General features: G+C 35.5%; 1 protein-coding gene across 1 annotated transcript in view; it reads right to left on the bottom strand.

Moving 5' to 3' along the window:
• Positions 1 to 2,500, bottom strand: part of fnbp1b (formin binding protein 1b) — a 91,425-nt gene that overhangs the window by 24,551 nt on the left and 64,374 nt on the right.

The following is a 2,500-nucleotide window of genomic DNA, read 5'->3' as shown; positions in this document are numbered from 1 at the left end:
AAGAGACAGTTCACCCAAAAATCAACAGTCTGACATCATGCCAAGGACTTTCGTTCTTCCCTGGAACACAGAAGGGGATGCTTATGCTGCTTTTTCAATATAATACAAGTGGATGGGGACCATGGGTTGTCAAGCCTAAATAAATGCAAAAATCCCTGTAAATGTTGTACATATGACTATTTTCCAAGTCTTTTAAAGCATACAACAGATTTATGTGGGAAAAAGGTCATTCAGTCGATTAAAGTTGCTTGTTAGTATAATAGTGTTGTGTTTAAGTTTAAATTTTTAGGTTAAATTCAATTGAAAGTCCTTTAATGGCATATTTGTGTCTATATACTGTATTTTTATTATACACAAAACAAGTAATAACAAGAAAAAAAATGTCTTTGATTTTATTGATGAAGGCAATAGTTGGTTTCTAAGGATGTGAAACTGAAAAATATAACTATCTTCCCCCAGTAACATCTGCATTTGATTGGTTTCTGAAGAACTGGAAAACTGTGGCTTGAGGCTAGAGAATTTCTCGCCTTTTTGGAGCTTGACAGCCATGGTCACCGTACACATTCATTGTATCGAAACGAGTGTGAATACTCCTGACATTTCCACTTTTTGTGTTCCATGGAAGAAAGTAAGTCAATGAGGGTGAGTAAATGATGACAGCATTTTCATTTTTGGCTGAACTGTCCCTTTAACAAACGTTGCATGCACAGCTCACACACACACACACACACACAGCTTTAAAGTACAAAACACTGATTTCAGGTCAACCATTTGCTCTTTTTCTCTCTCGCTTTCTTATTAGCAAGATTACTACAGCGTAATGGAGAAATTAATGAACGTTCGTTCAGGGAGAGCTCACATTAACTGTTCAGTTCCCAACAGACTAGAAACCTAAATCTGTCTTTAAGGCCATGACACACCAAGTTGACGTCAAAGAGGTAGCACTGACTAAAGCCGACTGCGTTGTCGAACTCTCGTCTGGCCCAAAAAGCTCCGCTTGAACACCAAAAGGACTGACTACAGCTGAATGTCAACTCATGCGCCCTGTGTCAGAAAATAACTGCCTATATCAGCCGGTATCGATATATTCTATATTCATCATTCAAAAAAGAGAAACAAAAGTAGGACTAGATACAAACCGTAAACAAAGCAGCGCCTTCTCAGCATTTTGAATATCAATAATGCTGGTCACTTTCTTCATTCCAGACGGCTCATGTTGTTATGAAAATTGGAATGATGTAAAATTAGAGCAGTCTTCATCACTTTCCGTGCACTGACTCACTAAACTGAACAACCAATTAGAGCGATTTCTCTTACCGAGGGCCCATATGTGATTCAACATGCTGATTCGACAGATGTGACCCCGACTAGAGCCACACCGCAAAAACTGGCCTGGCATATGCTCACTGGCGGCCTGATATTGGTCCGCTTGGTATGTCATGGCCTTTATGCATTAGGAAAATTCTAGATAAATCTAAATCCACACAAGAGTGCTCAATACCATTGGAAATAATTATGACAAAAATGATAAGCACAGTAATGCACTTACAATAGAAGTCCATGTAACAACGTGTTACATAACCAGTAGCCCCGCCACTAAAAGGTCAGCTTTACAAAATAACATATTTTGTACGAAATAATGTAATCGCTTCAACATAAATATGAGCTGCATATATTTTGCTTTGATACCCTCCCGAATGTCATGCCATTTTAGTAGTATTTATATACTATTTGATATTTTTAAAAAGCTTTTGTTTTTATATTTTCCATTTTCATTTTAGTTTAACTTTTAGTAATTTGGGCTACATTAACACTTCAAACCTTAGTACTCAATTCAGATTTATTGCTCAGATATTATTTTACTGTACAGCTGTTCACGTTATTATTTCAAATGTGGCCAATATCAGATTAAATGAACGACAGAACGATAAAAAGACGTCACACAGCACGGGTGACATTAAAGAGAGCCATTACAAGTTTATTTATTGTGTGATTAAAGACAAAGATGAGGATGTGAAAAAGAGAGCAGAGTTTTTAAACATTTCTAATGTTTTGATTGTATATAAAGTGGTCACTATAATACGTATGAGCTCTAACACATCACTGTCCTTCTTGATAACTTCTGGTATGTAAAATCTTTGAAGTGACTCCCATGAGTGCAGAAGTGTGACGAATGTTGCACTGTAAACCAGAATAAGTTGGCAAAACTCAAACAAATGAGGCAATTGGTTACATAAAATTTTTTATTAAGTTTAAGTTTAAGTTAAGAAATTCAAAGTTTAAGTAAACAGAACAAACAGATTTTTATTTTGTACTCATGCATTTTAATTGCTCTTAACTTGAAATTTTGAAGTAAGCTAACGCAAAACTTAAAATGATCATGTAATATCAACTTAAATATTTTAGTAGCAAAAACTTGGAGGCTTTAACTAGCTAATTCAATAAATGCTAACTTCATAACTGTTAACAATGCTTTGAAAGCAAAAGCAATTGTTGAATG

The sequence above is a fragment of the Pseudorasbora parva genome, chromosome 18 (assembly GCF_024679245.1).
Source record: "Pseudorasbora parva isolate DD20220531a chromosome 18, ASM2467924v1, whole genome shotgun sequence".
Classification (NCBI taxonomy): Eukaryota; Metazoa; Chordata; class Actinopteri; order Cypriniformes; family Gobionidae; genus Pseudorasbora; species Pseudorasbora parva.
The sequence above is the reverse complement of the archived record's forward strand: the minus strand, read 5'-3'. Positions and strand labels throughout refer to the sequence as shown.